General features: G+C 36.6%; 1 non-coding gene across 1 annotated transcript; it reads left to right on the plus strand.

Annotated features, from left to right (window-relative positions):
• Nucleotides 1–6,790: 6,790 nt before the first annotated feature.
• On the plus strand, nucleotides 6,791–6,897 carry LOC121219757 (small nucleolar RNA R71). Its single transcript, XR_005916648.1, has one exon. It is a non-coding gene; the product is annotated as a small nucleolar RNA R71 (small nucleolar RNA).
• The last annotated feature ends 10,906 nt before the right edge of the window (nucleotides 6,898–17,803 follow it).

A 17,803-nucleotide genomic window follows, 5' to 3' on the forward strand; every position in this document is an offset into this window, starting at 1 on the left:
ATTTTTAAGAGAAAGAAACGAGAACATTTTTTGAATTTTTTACAGGGAGATAAGTAAATTTTAGTAAGGAGATGTCAGAACTGTCAGGCAGTGAAATAGGGGAAGGTTTAAAGAATAAACTGTACTAATTGGCTAAACCAAAAATTCTAAAAAATTTATGGTGGAAAGGTATATGAGTCTAGTTTTGGGGAAATTTACAGAAATAAATTTGGAGCCCTTTAGCTCTAGATAAAAATAAATTGGAAACTATGACGCAGAAAAACAGCTTGCTGGAAATTGAGCAAACAATGAAATTTATGTGTGATAAAAATTATGTCACTATCTAATCTTGGGAAAAATTTATTTACTTGTCATATGTTTACTTACTAAGCTATATGCTTACTCGTTTGTATTTTCCCCTGATTTTAGTGACATCAGCCAGTTCGAAACTTGGACGAAGTCAGGAAATCATCCACACTATCATCAACTTTTTGGGTATTTTGGCAAACAACACTTTTGAAACATGGCATGTATAAATGGCTTTATGTAATGTGGTATAAATATGTATATATAGTATTGTTCGGTTTAATAGGTTGGTGTTTATTAATGGATAAATTGTGTATACACATGTATATCTGCAATTGGTTGAATTGTTGAAATCGTTTGAAATTGTGTTTTGAAAACTTACAGGGGGTTTTATGTAAAAATAAGCAGAAATGTTGCCAAAATTTTTTTATAAAAAAAATTAGTAATACCTCATACTCTATTCCGTTAAGGAATACGGGTAAGGGGTGTTACAATACCATAGGCTTGCATTAAAATCAAATCTCCACCACGATAAAATGAGATGATACACAAATCAAAAGGCATTTAAAAGGTTGTAATGGGGCTTAGGTTAAACGTGTGGAGAAAGGCTGAAAAAATTGATTAAAATCCAGATCGAATTGATAAATTACCAAACTAGAAAAATAAACAAAGGCTGAGTTAAAACACAATTACATCAATCGAAACCTGTTCAAGAATAATACGAACTTCTTCCCAAAATATGAATTTAACTGTTCAAGCTCAATCATAGAACTAAATAATAATCAATATATATATTTAATATTTTTTTTGAGAACAAGAATCAACTTAGCAAATTAACAAAAGAACATAGTTAGGTAACTAACCAAATCAAATCTTGATAAAAAGGGAGTCAATAGAACGGGAGAAATTTTCAATGAATCAAAAAGAATGAGTTATGGGTTAACATTAATGGGTAATTTAAGAAACGGTGTGTTTGGCTCAACGGGGTTCACTAAGGGTTAATTATATAGGTAGGCTTTTTATGAGATAAGTGGGTTAAAACCTAAGTGCCTTTATCATCTCAATATATCAAATCAAAGGTGTGGTCTCGACATGCATAATCGAAGCAAGTTCTAGAATAACAAATAAATATTGACACACTCATAACCAATAATAAAAATGAGTAAGAAAGATGTATGCTCTAAAAGCTCAAAATCTCACATAAAATTATGGTTTTTGATGTCAATCTTGTAAATTTAAAACTTCAAGATAATACCTCAATTAAGGAAAACAACCTAAAATTTTTAATTCTGAAAAAAAAAACTTATCATGCTTGATTCTCTCATGTCTTAAAGTTTAAACAATCAATGCACAATTATCGGCAAATTAATCTAAAACATGTCAACAAAAATCACAAATTGATAAAAATTCATTCTAATAGAAGTATGAGAAAATTACTTAAACACAAGACATAATTTAGAGATTTTCTAATAATTATATAAATAACCTCCCCACACTTAAGATGTACATTGTCCTCAATGTAAAAACATAGATAATCACAACATACACAGAATATCATAAGAGAGGGAGAAAACTTAAACTGCCCTGAATATTAGATGAAATCCCTAGAATAGTGAAAAGTAGAATTGTAGACAAATCTAGATGTAGTGTTTGATTTCGAGCAAACTAATAAGAAAGTAAACACAAATAGTGAATATTAGGGGATTATAACTCGATTAAAAACAACCATAAAAATAAAAATATAGTTCAAAAGAGAAAAATGACATAAGTCGAAGAAAATAACAATAAACATAAAAAATAAAATAAAATAAATAGACTCAATGGTCCTCATCATCAGAAGCGTCGTGTGTCGTCGACACTGAGGAGGAGATATGGAGATATTGACAGATCTGTTGTAATGTCGTGTTGATACTGTCGAACCTTTGAAAGCAATGTTGCTCGAAGTGAGTGAAACACTCGGAGAGGTCCGCTAAAGTAGCAGCAGAAGAAATAGGACGGTGACTCGAAGTTAGAGGATGAAGTGGATCCTTGTGATGTAATGGGACATCATCAGTGAAGTTCTCAAGGTTATTCCGAACGTCAGAATGAAGTAAACGGTACTGAGGAGGATCAACTCTAATGCATCGAGGAGACCGAAGTTTCGAGCTAATCGAGTTACATAAGGGCCTGAATAGATAAGACCCTTCGTGTGGCGATCTGTCTAATGGCGGAAAGCGAGGGCGATGAAGTAAGCTAAATAAAAAATATGCCCTATGGCCATGCTACATAAAAAATATGCATTGGTAGTGCTAACGACTCCGGTGTTCTCTCTCCTACCAGTCAAAGTATGAGCTAACAAGGCATGAATGTACTGCAAAGCTGGAGGGAGAGAAGTCGCCTTCGAGCGACTGGCGTCATAGGGGGTTGTACTCGCCGTAAGATCTGTCCAACAACAAGAGGGCGAGTAGTGGATGTGTCGATGTAGGCGGGGGAAGTTCTTGGCACCCATAAACTCCTCAGTGTAAAGGCCCAAAGTAGTGCAAAACTCTGGTACACTCATATGCCGCACCAGGTCACCAAGTCTGAAAGTGATGGCATACGGCTCGTCATGAGATGTCATCGCATGCTGAAGATGAAATGTCAAGCAAAACTCCAAAGTCAACTCCATGTAAGTGGGCTCAATGATGGAAAGGAATTGGTCTCATAGGGCTGTGGTCAGAAAAGCTCGAGCAAGATTAGCGAGGTGGATTTGCTCTAAAGCTGCCTAGTCGATATATCGGCCCTACCTGATTAGTTGCGCTCGAAGGAGCTAGAATAAGTCCTCCTGGAGGCTTGCTGAAAATTGAAGAAAAAGGTTGTAGGCCTCGAAGGATGCCCTCGAGGAGGAGGTCGTGCCATGAGCCTTCCACTTTTTTGAAGCGGGGACAACAGATTTTGACTTATTACGAGTGTTTATCATGGCGTGCTTGAAAAAAACAAGAATTCATCAATAAATAACGCATCACCAACTATGCAAACAAAGGGGCGGAGAACAGTCGTGTAAAGAAAAATACGAAACTAAAAAGATCCCTAAGATAGGTATCAAAATCTAAACCGCCCAAATAGAAAATCGACTCTGAAAATATAATTTACTAGTATCGAGTAAGCAATAATAATGAAATTGCATCAAAAAGAGAAATAAGAACACATAATAATACGAATAATAACAAGCATGAATAAATAAACAAGTCGAATATTAAGAACAAAGAACAATAGTAGTAGACACTGGGCGCAAGTAATTGAAAATAATAGACTAAGGATTAATCATAATAATATTTGCAATTAGAAACTAAAACAGGAACATGAAGAACAAAGATCGGATGAAATAAAAAGAATAATAACAGTAGTAATGAAAAGAATATAACTAATAATAAAAAGAATAGATAATAACCAATAAATAAATAAAGTAAATGAACGAATAATCATAATAGATAATAAATGATCAAATAATAAATAAATAGGGCAAACGATGGTGGGTGGTGACTGGAGTAATGACGACGGTGGAGGCTCGAGGCGGGCATACGTGTAGGTCAAGGGAGAAAAGAAGTAAGGGGAGGGTTCTGTAGCGAGCGGCGGTGGACGCTGGTGGCCATGCATGGTTTACGTCTTGAGGGGAAGGAAAGGAGAAGGGAAGGCTTGTGAGGAGGGTCTGTTTGGTGAGTAAAAGGTGAGGGAGGAGAGAAAGAAGTGGAAGAGGGTGGCGTAAGTGGATTGGTTGGTGGCCGGACAGTAAGAATGAGAACAGCGGCAGCTAGGGTTGGGGGTGGGTTGGAGAAGAAAATGAAGTAAACTAAAAAGGGATTAGGGATTTAAAGGGGGGACACGGTTGTGTAAGGCCCGTGTTGGGCCACACGCCTGTATCACATGCTCGTGTGAGGTATTTCCAGACCGTGTGTGCTTTTAAAACATAGGCCCAGTCTTCACACGGCCTCGAGCACGTCCGTGTGTCCAGGCCGTGTCACAGACACGGCTGTGTCACACAGCTTTGTGCTACCTCCTTCGCTTCTCCCATGCTCGTACAGCCTCCCACACGCCCATGTGGTTCGGCCATGTCTTGCACACAGCCGTGTGGCTCACTCGTGTAACTCTCTGACTTGTTTTAAAGATGAGAAAATAGCTCCAGGTTTCACATGGCCTAGGACACGACCGTGTGTCCTAGCTGTGTGGTCCAAACGGTAGTGTAACACGCCCGTGTGGACTATGTTAGGCTGTGTCTCTATCAATTTTTGGAAAAATTAAGTCCCAGGATCCACACGGCCAAGGACACGCTCGTGTGTCCAGGCCGTGTGGCGCACAAGGCCATGTTGCCAGGCCATGTATCTCACTGTCGAATCCCTTTTAGTGCACACGGCCTAGGACACACCCGTGTCTCCAAGCAGTGTGGGTCAAAAAAATTAATTTCAAAAATTAATTAATTTTAAAATATATATATCATGAGATAAAATTAAGAAAATTAGCACTGTTAACACTCGGGTTACCTCCCGAGAAGCGCTTATTTAAAGTCTAAGCTTGACTTACTTCAAATTCACACAATCACGGTGGTTCGCGGAGTTGAAACTCCTCTTTCTCGCTGCCAATTCTATTATCAAAATAAGGTTTGAGCTGAGTAATATTTACCTTAAAAGTGCAGAATTCAGAATGAGTTACCTCGACTGTGCCGTATAGGAAGACATTCTGTACTATAAAGGGATTTGATCTGTTTGCATCAAGCTCCGAAGTGGCAATTCGAGGATCTATCTTATCTAGCAGTACTTTGTATCAACCTAAAATTGATTCATTCCATTCACATGTTCCTCCTGACGTTGCTTTGGTTCCGCATCGGGTATTCTTGGTTTCTCCTTGACATGTGTCCTCCATTCGTCTAGTTCATCGATCTATAACATTCGTTCTTCATGAGTCATTCCGTTTTTGTCACATGGACTTAAACGTGGTTCCATTATGTTTTTTTGAGGTGTTTCTTGCAAAGAAGGTTGAGCCACAAGGTTACTCATATTAACAGAACTCGTATAATCATCTCGATCACTAGATGTCTTAATAGAATCACGAGCTTAGAGTTTAATCGTATCATCACTTATACGAAATATCAATTCACATGTACCAACATCAATAATAGTTCTAGCAGTTGCTAAAAAGGGCCGACCTAGAATCAAATGTACGTCACTATCCTCATCCATGTCTAAAACAATAAAATCAACTGGGAAATCTACTGGTTCTATCAGCTAATTGAATACTCATCCTAGTTTGTTTGGGTTTCCCAAGACCTAATTGCTTAAACATTTTATAGGGCATGACATTAATACTAGCCCCTAAATCAGCCACAACATTATTAATATTTAAACTACCAATTAAACAAGGAATAGTAAAACTCCCTTGATCTTTCAATTTGTTGGGTAGTTTATTTTGCAAAATGGCTGAGCACACTGCATTTAGTTCTATATGTGACGAATCATCTAACTTCCGTTTGTTTGCTAAAAGCTCCTTTCAAAATTTAACGGAATTGGGCATCTGCGAAAGAGCTTCAATAAACGGTAAGTTAACATGTAACTTTTTCAGAAGTTTAAGAAATTTATCAAATTGTTCGTTCGTATGGTCTTTCTTTGTCACCTTAGGATATGGCACACGAGTTTTATATTCCTTACTAACTGGTTTTTGTTCATTCTGGCTTACCTCAACCTTACCATTACTTACCACACTTTCTTGCCTCGGTTCTGATTTAGATTCAACTAACCCTTTTTCATCACGAATAGTAATTGCATGAAGTTGTTCTCTTGGGTTAGTTTCGGTATTGCCCAGTAAGCTACCTTGTGGTCATTCTGAAATCAGTTTAGTGAGTTGACCTATTTGGTTCTCGAGCCCTTGAATTGATGCTTGTTGATTTTTAAGTGCTACCTCAGTGTTTTGAAAATGGGTTTTTGACACCGAGATAAACTTCATTAACATCTCCTCAAGGTTTGGCTTCTTCTCTTATTGGTGAGGTGGTTGTTGGAATCTTGGAAGAGGTTGTGCTCTCTGGTTTCCTTAACCACCCCAAGAGAAGTTGGGATGGTTCCTCCAACCTGCATTATAGGTGTTATTGTAAAGATTATTTTGAGGTCTAGAATTATTACCCATATACTTGATTTGTTCGTTCTCTGTGCTAGAACCGTAGGGTAAAAATTTTGGATTTTTCATTCCTCCTCTATATGTATCGCACTGCATCACCGAATGTACCTGCGTAGAAACACATAAACCATCAATTTTCTTATTTAATTGTTCTACCTGATTTGATAAGATGGTGACTGCATCTAGATTGGAAACACTGGTTGCTCTATTAGGCTTCGTCCTCATAACTTGCCACTAATAATTATTCAGTGTCATCTCTTCTAAAAACTCATAAGCCGCTTCAGGTGTTTTATTGTTCAGAGTACCACCGGCTGCTGCATCGATCAACTATCTAGTTGAGGGTTTCAAACCGTTGTAGAAGGTTTGAACCTGTAACCATAAAGGTAACCCATGGTGAGGGCACCATCTCAATAAATCCTTATACCTCTCACATGCATCATATAAGGTTTCTAAGTCAATTTGAACGAAGGAAGAGATATCATTCCTCAACTTGGTTGTCTTAGCTGGTGGGAAGTACTTTAGTAGAAATTTTTCGGTCATTTGCTCCCATGAAGTGATAGAACCTCGTGGTAAGGAGTTCAACTATTGTTTATCTTTATTCCTTAACAAGAAGGGAAACAACCGTAGGCGAATAGAATCGTCAAAAATGCCATTTATCTTGAAAGTATCACGGACTTCCAGAAAATTAGCCAAATGAGTATTTAGATCTTCGTCTTGCAAACCATCAAACTAAACAAATTGTTGAATAATTTGAACGGTGTTCAGCTTCAGTTTGAAATTATTTGCAGTAATGGTGGGTCTCACAATACCCAATTCAGCCCCAGTTAGAGTGGGTTTGGCATCATCGTACATAGTACAAGGAGCAGGATTTGGATTTGTTGGATTTGCAACAACCGCAGGAGGTAGCTAATTATTCTGATTATCGCTCATCTCCTCAGTAATAATAATATTGCCCTCTTGCTCTCCACTATACTCTGTTGATTCTACCCTGCTTCTCTATGGTTTTTGCGAGTTGTACTTTCAATTTCACTATCAAATAGTAATGGTCCTGATGGGTTTCTTCTAGTCATAAACTAAAGAAACCTACCAGAAGCAAATAAAAGAAAAATTAGAAAACAAAAATTAATCTAAAAACAAAAATAAAATACATTAAAAATAAATGGCTAAATTAATAAAAATCTAGTGTTCCTAATATTTTAGTCTCCGGCAACGGCTCCAAAAACTTGATTGTCACTAAACTAACTATAAATACAACTAAGGCAAACTCACCTATCGAATAATAGTATAGTTATGGTGAGTAGGGAATATCGTATCCACGATGACTAAAAGTACTAGTAATTACCATTTTTCTATTATTTAGCCGTCAAATTGGAGTCATTGTTTTTAATCTAAAATTACTAAACTAATTTAACTAAGAATGCAACAGAGAATAAAATAGGAAAATAATCAAAGATACCAATGAGAGAGACAATACCCAGGAAAGACTCCACCTAGACTTCACTTATTATTATGATTCTGAATTTAAACGATTTATTCACTTGTGCCTTAATCCATAGAAATCCCTAAATTATGTTAATATCTCTTTCGAGACTAAGAACAACTAACTCTAGGTTGATTAATTGAAATCTCTTTCTAATTAAAACCCCTATTGCCGTATTAAGTCGATCTATGGATTCCCCTATTAGATTTGATTATAATTCGGTAGATTTATGTCGTCCTATTTCTAGTATTGCATGTAACTCCACTCAATATGCTAGATCTACTCTTAAACAGGACTTTTGTTCCACTAAAATAAGCACGTTAAACATGAATTAATATCCCAAAAATATCAAAACACAAAATAAGCATACATAATTGAGAACAAGAATCAAGTATTTATCATGTAAATCAGAAATCAAATAAGAAAATTCATCCTAGGTTTCATCTTCCCTAGGTATCTAGGGAATTTAGTTCATACTCCTAAATAGAAAACATCTCAAAGTCAGAAAAACTACAAGACATAAAGAAATTCAAATAAACTTTGAAAGAAGTTAAAATGAGATCTTCAATCTTGAAGGAGATCTGCTTCTGAATTGGCTCCGATGGTGTTCTTCGAGTAATTTCTTCAATCTTCTTTGCGTCCCCTTAGATCTTCTTCTAGTTGATATTTATAGACTTTAGAGTGCTCAGAAAACCTAAAATTTGAGTTTTTCAGTGTGTTTAGGAAACAAGGTGCGATATCGAAACATGAATTTAAGGGATTAGAAGCATCAAATTCACTAATTTACATCATTAATCATCCAAAAAATACATTAAGAATGGGATTAAATATGTTACTTTTATAACTTATCATTCACCCCAAAGTATTAATCTAGCATCCTTACCCTCTTTCGAGTTCTCAAATATCTTACCTCTTTTGAGTCCTTAAAATTCAAATTTCAGTTCCACATCAGGCCCAAACAACACACCATCTGAGTCTTAGTTCCATGAGTCCACTCAACCTCAACTTGGCGCAAATCATCAGAAACTTCGTGTCTATTCTAAGAGGAGACAACCTATTGAAAATCTAGAGAACAACACTCAAACCAGAGATTGTCAAGAACTTGAACCGGAGCCTCCTGCATCAAAATTTCACACTGGTATGGATTCTTCAACTCATGAGCCTCTTACTCCTTTTGTTGATGATTCTAATTTGCCTATTTCTCAAAGAAAAAGTGTCCGAACATGTATAGACCATCCTATTGAGAAACATGTGGCATATGAGAAATTGCTACCATCATATAAAACATATATTTAAGCTATTGATAGCATACAATTACAAAATTCAATTCAAGAAGCTTTGAAACATCCAACATAGAAAAAGGCTATCGATGAAGAAACCAGGGATCTAGATAACAATGAAACCTGGACTCTTACAGAGTTACCTCAAGGGAAGAAGCTAGTGAGTTGCAAGTGGATATTTATAGTTAAGTATAAAATAAATGGAAGTATCGAGAGGTTTAAAGCTAGGCTATTGGAAAAAGGCTTTAATCAGTCATATGGAATCGATTATCAGGAAACCTTTGCACCCGTTGCCAAGTTAAAAATGGTTTGAGTACTATTGTCACTAGCAATAAATAAAGACTGGTCCTTGTACTAGCTAAACATAAAAATTGTCTTTTTGAACAGAGATCTTGAAGAAGATGTTTACATGAAAATACCTCTATGTCTAGAAAACTCCTCAAACAGTCATCAAGTGAGCAAGCTAAAGAATTCATTATATCGGCTAAAACAATCACCTCATGCCTGGTTTGATAGGTTTTCCAAAACAGTAGTCACAAACGGATACAATCAATGCCAAGTAGATCATTCCTTATTTGTGAAATCCTCATCAAAAGGTAGAATTGCTATTACATGTAAAAGGTAGAATTGCTATTCTCATTGTCGATGTAGATGACATCATTCTAACTAGAGATGACTCAGAGGAAATTATCAAACTCAAAAGATTACTTTCTACTAAGTTTGAAATTAAAGACCTTTGTGCTCTCAGATATTTCCTAGGCATGGAGGTTGCTCGATCTAAGGCAGAGATTGTTATATCCCAAAGAAAGTTCATCTTAGGTTTGCTAACTAATATTGAATGTTTGGGTGTAAACCTACAGAGACGCCTATGGACCCCAAACCTAAATTTAAGGAAAATGAGAACAGTGTACCAGTAGATAAAGGGCAATATCAAAGACTAGTGGGAAAGTTGATCTATCTCTCACACACGAGGCCAGAAATTACATTTTCAATAAGTGTTGTTAGCCAACACATGAATGATTCGCATGAGGAACATTTACAGGCTGTGAATCAGATTCTCAAATACCTAAAGATGACACCAGCCCATGATTTACTCTTCAAAAAGAGTGAAATTCATGAGATAAAGGTTTACACTGACGCAAGTTAGGCTAAAGAATTAACTGAAAGAGGATCCACAAGTGGTTACTGCTCCTTTTTTTGGGGCAATCTTGTTACATGGAGAAGTAAAAAGCAGTCAGTGGTGTCAAGAAGTAGTGCAGGGTCAGAGTATTATGCTTTTACTTTTGGGCATTTACAAAGGAATGTGGATTCAGAGATTACTAAGGGAATTGAAAGTTGATTTTAAAGACCAGATAAAAATACATAGTGAATTTCAATCCGCCATAAGCATTCTTAAAAATCTAGTACACTACGGCAGGACCAAGTATGTGGAAATTGATAGGCATTTCATTTCAAAAAAGGTCAACAATGGAATAGCCCAACTGATCTACATCCCTACGCAACTGCAACTTGCTTACATTCTTACCAAAGCTCTTCCACGAATCAGCTTCGATGAATTCAACTTTAAGCTAGGATTGTATAACATATACGCCCAAGCTTGAGAGGGAGTGTAAAAAGGAGCCGAATTAGTTTCGATATATATTAGGAAATTACTCATAGACTGTAATCTAGTATATTAGGATTTATTATTTAGTTTCCTAAGAACTATAAGATCAGTCATTAATTGATTCCTAATTAATTGCTTTCCTAGTTTATTAAGATTCCTAACTTTGTGGGATTATCCTATTATCTTTCCTAGAATAATGTGAAATAAGATAAAAAGATTTCTGGGAAAATTTACTCTTATTTTTCTGTACAACTCTTCTACAATATATATGCGTACATAATTCAAAAAAATAGAAGAAGATAACAACTACTTACAGCTGGAAAGAAAAAATATTCTACAGCTAAATAAATTTAAAACAGTTCAAAGATATTCTAAATCTACAATTCTATTGTAAACAGGAATTCTGTTATGAACAGAATTCTTATCTCAGTCTAACACTCCCCCTCAAGTGGAATTGTGGGATCACACACATTCAACTTGTTCAATACATGTCCAAATGCTTTTCCAGTAACTGCTTTTGTAAGAATATCAGCATGTTGATCTTCAGACTTGACAAAAGGAAATACTACTGCACCAGTATCCAATTTTTCCTTGATAAAATGTCGATCTATTTCCACATGTTTTGTTTGATCATGCTGCACCGGATTCTCTGAAATACTTATTGCAGCCTTGTTATCACAGTTTATTCTGCATGTTCCCTTTACTGGAAAACCTATTTCTGCTAACAGCTTTCGAAGCCACAGAACTTCAGTCAGCTCTCTTGCGATCCCTCGGAACTCTGCTTCTGCACTTGAAAGAGCCACTACTTTCTGTTTCTTACTCTTCCATGTTACCAAATTGCCTCCAACAAAAGTAAAATAACCAGACGTGGATCTCCTATCAACTGGATTTCCTGCCCAGTCAGCATCAGTATATGCTTCTATGTCCAAATGACCATTCTTCTGAAATAGAACTCCTCTCCCTGGTGTTCCTTTCAGATATCGAACCACTCTCAATGCAGCCTCCATATGATCATTCTGAGGCTTGTGCATAAATTGACTTAGTACCCCCACAGCATATGCTATATCAGGCCTTATGTGTGACAGATATATCAACTTCCCGATGAGATACTGATATCGGTTTTGATCCACCGATTCTGCACCCTCAACTATATGTAGCCGATGATTCACTGCTATTGGAGTATCCACAGGTCGACAGTCCAACATTCTAGTCTCTGCCAGTAAATCCAATATATACTTCCGTTGTGAAATAAAGATCCCACGCTGTGATCTGAGAACTTCAATCCCAAGAAAATATTTCAAGTTTCCCAAATCCTTCATCTCAAACTCCTGGAAGAGATTTCTCCTAAGTTGAACTATTTCATCAGTATCATCACCAGTGATTATCATATCATCAACATAGATAATCAAGCATGTAACTAGGCCTTGTCTCCTTTTAACAAATAATGTATGATCGGAGTTACTTTGATAGTATCCATAATTTTTCATTGCCACTGTAAATCTCCCAAACCATGCTCGTGGTGACTGCTTCAATCCATATAAAGCCTTTTTTAATCGACACATATCTTGAGAATGAAAACCCTTTGAAAAACCAGGTGGTGGTTCCATGTATACTTCTTCCACTAGATCTCCATGAAGAAACGCATTCTTCACATCAAATTGATGAAGTGCCCAATCTTGATTAGCAGCGACTGAGAACAATACTCTCAATGTATCAATCTTAGCCACCGGTGAGAAAGTCTCAGAATAGTCCACGCCATACGTCTGAGTATATCCTTTAGCTACTAATCTCGCTTTGTACCGCTCAACGGACCCATCAGCTTTGTGTTTCACTGTGAAAACCCATCTACATCCCACTGGTTTCTTCCCTGATGGAAGCACACACTTATCCCATGTTCCATTTTTCATTAATGCATCCATCTCCACTACCATAGCATTCCTTCACTCATCCTTCTTCAATGCTTCCTCTACAGTTCTTGGTAGAACTTCAGAATAGACTGCTGTAGCATATGCATTAGCTACTGAGGACAATCTCCCCCTGACTACATTTGCCACTGGATACATTGACTTTCTGGGCTCATACTCTGGTTCATATCATTTTGGAGGAATACCTCGAGTACTCCTGGGAGGCAACACATATCTATTCTCTTCCAAATTAGACTCAGGCGCATTATCCTGAGATTCTACATGAATAACTTCATCAGTGGGAGTATCAACAGAGTCGGGGGTACTTACCTCTTGAATATCCAGTGGGGTCACTTCATCAGTGGGAGTATCAACAGAGTCGGGGTACTTACCTCTTGGATATCCAGTGGGGTCACCTCAGCAGGCTCTAAAGATGGGTTCTGTCCTTTGTGAACTTGGGGCTCAATAGTGCTTGACCAAACTGGATTTGGTAGCGAAATACAACTCAGTAGTTCTGTCTGATTCTCCCCCTGACTGCTGGTGTGGTTGGTATAGAAGAACTCTGTTTCAAGAAAATCACAATCCATCGTTGTATAGAGACGACGAGTGGATGGATGATAACACCTATACCCCTTTTTTTGAACCATATACCCAACAAATACACATTTTAATGAACATGGATCAAACTTATTTCGATCAGTTTTGGGAATATGAACAAATACAGAACAACCAAAAATACGAGGTGGAAGGACAAGAGTGGAGGGAATACTCACATGTTTTGCTAACTCTTGGAGGGGTGTTTGGAGACTTAAGATTTTTGTAGGAAGTCTGTTGATAAGGTAGACAGACATTGCAACTGCCTCTGGCCAAAAAAATTTAGGAACATGTGATTCAAGCATAAGTGCTCGCGTCATTTCTAGAATAAAACGGTTTTTTCGCTCAGCTACCCCATTTTGCTGTGGAGTATGTGCACATGAAGTTTGATGGATGATTCCCTTCTCAGAAAAAAAAATTTTAGTGTAGAATTAACATATTCACCCCCATTATCAGATCTAAGAATTTGTACTGAGGTTTTATATTGAGTAAGTACCATGTTATAAAATTCAATAAACTTAGAAGCTACTTCAGATTTGTGTCTTAAAAAATATACCCAAGTGACACGAGAACAGTCATCGATAAACAAAACAAAATACTGAAAACCAGAGTTTGACATAGAAGACCCAGAATATGGTGTTGGACCCCATACATCAGAATGAACAAGAGAGAAAACTGACTCTACTCTAGTATTAGATGGACTATATGACTGTTTATGACTCTTTGAAAATTTGCAAGTTTCACAAGACAAAGAACTACCACTAGAAAATAACTGAGGAAAAAGATTTTGAAGATAGCCTATTGACGGATGACCTAGACGTCGATGCCATAACCACCGTTGTCTTTCAACATTTCCTTGAGCTAGTACTACAACCCCATGTTGAGCCACCTCATCCACATAGTATAACCCATCTCTTTTAGTGTCACGCCCAATCACCTTCCCCGACTGAATATCCTGTAAAAGGCAAAAACCAGAAAACATTAGCACCATACAATTCAATTCTTTCGTAACATGACTTATGGAGAGTAGTTTGCAAGATAAATTTGGGACATGGAGACAATTCTTCAACTTCAAAGACGGTGATAATTCTATTGTTCCTGCTCCATGTACTGGAGACACTCCACCATTAGCACTCAGTATTGATACTTTCGTAGGAACAGTACTACTTATCAAATCACTTTGGTCATAGGTCATTGTATCAGTTGCACCGCAATCAAACAACCATTGGGAATTTTTTTGTGATCCGGGTACACATATATTTGCAGCACCAACATGGGATTTAAAACATGGAGAGGGTAACAAACTTTCGGAATCAATAAGTGGGGGGTTGGAAAAATAATTTCCAGCCCCTTTACCTATGTTAGAGAACATATTTCTGCCTTCTTCAATCCCGGCTGCCTGATTTGCACCTCCTATGTTTTCTCCCATTTGTTCTCCTGTCCCAACGTTGTTGTCTTGGCCAGTTGCTGCAGCTGCTGACCCTGTTGGCTGTCTTTCCTTCTGACGTGCTTTCCAACCATCGGGGAACCCGATTATATGGTAGCATTCTTCCTTCGAGTGTCGATGTTTTCCACAGTGAGAGCACCATAATTTAGAGCGGTCTACACCTCCACTACGTCGTGAGGAAGCTTTACCAACGTCCCATCGTGGCTTGGTGGAATAGCTTTGTCCAGTGGACACCTTCTCTGTCACTGATTTTCCTCCTTCCGAAGCGGCCACCAATGATGAAAGTAGGCCAGCTCCAACTCCTGAGGTGACTGTCGATGATAGATTTCCAGTCATAACTTTTCGACGATCTCGTTCCCTTTGAATTGTTGCATAGACTGCCTCTGAGGTAGGTAAAGGTTCTGTTTTCAGCAAATCTCTTTTATCTGAATCAAATTCTTCTCCAATTCCAGCGAGAAATTGATACAATTTCTGGTCCGATCTGAGTTTATTAAACATTGTGATGTCATCTGCACAAATCATAGGATTAGGTTGTCTGACTTCTATCTCCCGCCATAGTCTCTGCAATTTACTGTAATAAACCTCCAATGTATCTGTGCCTTGTTTCATTGTGTTTGCTCGAACCGTAAGATCAAACAATTGAACTCCTTCTCGTCCCTGACTGTAGGTTGTAGCCAGACCATCCCATAAATCCTTGGCTATTAGATACTCTGCATAGTCTGTAATTAACTCAGCTTCCATATTATCTAGCATCCAAGAACATACTAACAGGTCTGTTTGCTCCCATTTAGTATAGTCCAAGGTGCTTTTCTCCGGTGGTGCTGGAACTCCAGTGATGTGCCTTAACTGTCCTCTACTTCCGATTGCCATTCTCATCAAGCGTGCCCAAAGAGAGTAATTATATTGATTTAATTTTGTGCTTAGCATAACTGTATGATGACTTTGTAATGATTGTTGTGGCTGCAGATTTTGCAAGACTCTTGTCAATTGATCTGCCAAACTCGTTTCAGTCTGGTCTGTTTGCGTAGACCGCCGATCACTGCTACTCCTTTCATCTTCCATCACTAAGATATAATATATGATGGTTGCCGATAATTCAAATCCTAGGAAATCGAACCTGGCTCTGGTACCATGAAATAAAATAAAAAGATTTCTAGGAAAATTTACTCTTATTTTTCTGTACAACTCTTCTACAATATATATGCGTACATAATTCAAAAAAATAGAAGAAGATAACAACTACTTACAGCTGGAAAGAAAAAATATTCTACAGCTAAATAAATTTAAAACAGTTCAAAGATATTCTAAATCTACAATTCTGTTGTAAACAGGAATTCTGTTATGAACAGAATTCTTATCTCAGTCTAACATAATGGACTGGAATGTCAATCATCCTAATATAAATATTAGGTTGTATTCCCTTGATGAATATAAGAATTTTTCTTCACCAAAATTCTCATTTATGCACCATTTGCATCGTTCTCATCGAAAATCGATTAAAAGACTATTGTGATATCTCAAAATGCACATAAAAACTTGGCATTCAAATAGTAAAAGAAATAGATATACAACTTCATATGTATTCTAATTCAGATTAGGTAAGAGATCTTTTTCATTGAACCTTTACATCTAGTTATGTTACTTATTTTACTAGCACACTTCTCTCTTGGTCTTCAAAAAAGCAATATTCTATTTTACTCTCCTTTACAGAGGTTGAATATCGAGTTATAGTTGTTGCACTTGTTAAAACATATTGGGTCACACATTTGCTTTATGAGCTAAATTTTCCTATTACAAGCATTCCTTGAATATTTTGTGACAATGTTAGTGCTACATACATCTACGTCAATCTTGTCTTCCACGACAAAATGGAGTGTATATCAATTGATTTTCATATCGTTAAAGACCAAGTCCAAAATAAAGATGTTGAAGTTAACTATCTACATACTACTGGTCAAGTTGTTGACATCCTCATAAATCCATTTCTATTGACAACTTTTGAGCGACTCTTTTCTAAGTTGGGAGTTGCGGAGGCCACCACTAACTTGATGGGTGTAATAATTGTTGTTGACCTAGTCATTGATTTTTCTATTTTAATTATATTTTTTATTACTTATTTTTAAAATTCCATTATCTTATCTTTTCTGATTTATTTTTTGAATATAATTTTTATTTTTTGAATTTTCTTATCTCCTTATATCTAGTTCAATGGTTAGTGTAACCCCTATAAATACCTACCAAACACATAAAAAAACTCATAATTCATTCTTCAATATTCCCAAATATTTTATTAATGTCTATTAGATCGAGTGATAAGGAGCTTCCCTTAAATAAAATCTAAAGCTCAAGCCTTATGAATGGAGAAAATAATGTTGGAAAAGCTTTACCTTCCATTTAAAGGTTTGACCAAACGCAACTCTAGATTTTGTTGAAGCCAAAATGAATAATTTTATAAATTATTGATAAGAATTTTGAACTCTAAATTCTATTGATAATCATAATACAACTTCTCTATTATGTACACATAAATTTCAAGCCAAATATTGACTTTGAAAATTTGGAGTCAATTTTTTTATCAACTCGAAAAGGGTAACAATCTCTAGATATTTCTCTACAAAGAAAAAAACTTCTTTGATTCTTATCTTTAGTTGGTTTCGATCCAAGGGTTATCTAGACTTGATCTTGGAAAGATGTGAGTCATTTTAAGTGTCATGTTGATTTGCTCTTAAAAAGGGTTTGGTCCTCCTTTCTTCAATTAAATTGAATCGAAATGTGGCTTTTCTTCAGAAATAGCTTTTGACTTTCTCTCCTCAACTGAACTAGATAGAAAGGTGGCTTTTCCTCAAAACAAATATGGTGTTCGTCAGAATTTCTTCAAGTTTTTCAGTTTCTTCAGAGAACTTCTAGACTTTTAAACTTGTGAATGTGTAGAATAACTTGGTGGTGACTAGAGGTGTTCATGAGTTGGGTCTAAGTATGATATTAAAACACTTTATTCTTGCCCAAGCCCAACTTGACTTGAAATATGAACCTAAAATTTTGCCCAAGCTTGGTTGTATTTGTAAATAGTTGACTGAAACCCATTTT

The sequence above is a fragment of the Gossypium hirsutum genome, chromosome D07 (genome assembly GCF_007990345.1).
Source record: "Gossypium hirsutum isolate 1008001.06 chromosome D07, Gossypium_hirsutum_v2.1, whole genome shotgun sequence".
NCBI lineage: Eukaryota > Viridiplantae > Streptophyta > Magnoliopsida > Malvales > Malvaceae > Gossypium > Gossypium hirsutum.